A 679-nucleotide genomic window follows, 5' to 3' on the forward strand; every position below is an offset into this window, starting at 1 on the left:
TAACTTATGGAATGCTTCACGAATTTGCATATCACCGTTGTGCAGGAGTCATGCTAATCTTCTCTGTCTCATTCCAATTTTAGTATATGTGCTAAGCGAGCACATGATTACTTTTTTAATCTTACCGTTGGAGATAGAATCCAGGGCCTTTCGCATATATGTAAGGCAAGTGCTCTTCCACTGAGTTATATCCCTTCTCCCTGATCCATTCTTGATTTCTGGCAACAGAATTACTCTGTAACATTTGTTCAGCGAACAAAGATATTTTTTACTGTTAAATTGAAGTTATGTTGCATTATAATTTTATGTTGGCTTAAGGTTTACATCACTGAAAATCACATGCACTAGATGGAAGAAACAGCACAAGGGATTAAGGTTAAGGTGATTGCCTTGCATATGGCCTACTCTAGTTCAATCCCAGCACTGAGCATCTCTGGGAACAGGACAGGGAGTAATCCCCAGCTTTGTCAGATATACCCCCACGTCTCCATGCACCCAACACAAACACATTTGGAAAAAAAGAAGGAAAGAAATTCAAAACCAACAAAATCACAAAATCAACGTGTGCAAAACCTTTGCCACAATTTGCTGTTTTCAAAACCCTTTCCATCAGGCAGCCATTAAACAAAGCCTGATTTGGTGGTGGGGTGGGGGTTTGGGCCATTCCCAGTGATGCTCA

The 679-nt window shown here is 40.5% G+C and overlaps 1 non-coding gene across 1 annotated transcript; it reads right to left on the reverse strand.

The window, feature by feature from the left end:
• Nucleotides 1–103, reverse strand: LOC126015317 (U6 spliceosomal RNA). Its single transcript, XR_007498194.1, has one exon. It is a non-coding gene; the product is annotated as a U6 spliceosomal RNA (small nuclear RNA).
• Between the last annotated feature and the right edge of the window lie 576 nt (nucleotides 104–679).

Source organism: Suncus etruscus, chromosome 7, assembly GCF_024139225.1.
Source record: "Suncus etruscus isolate mSunEtr1 chromosome 7, mSunEtr1.pri.cur, whole genome shotgun sequence".
NCBI lineage: Eukaryota > Metazoa > Chordata > Mammalia > Eulipotyphla > Soricidae > Suncus > Suncus etruscus.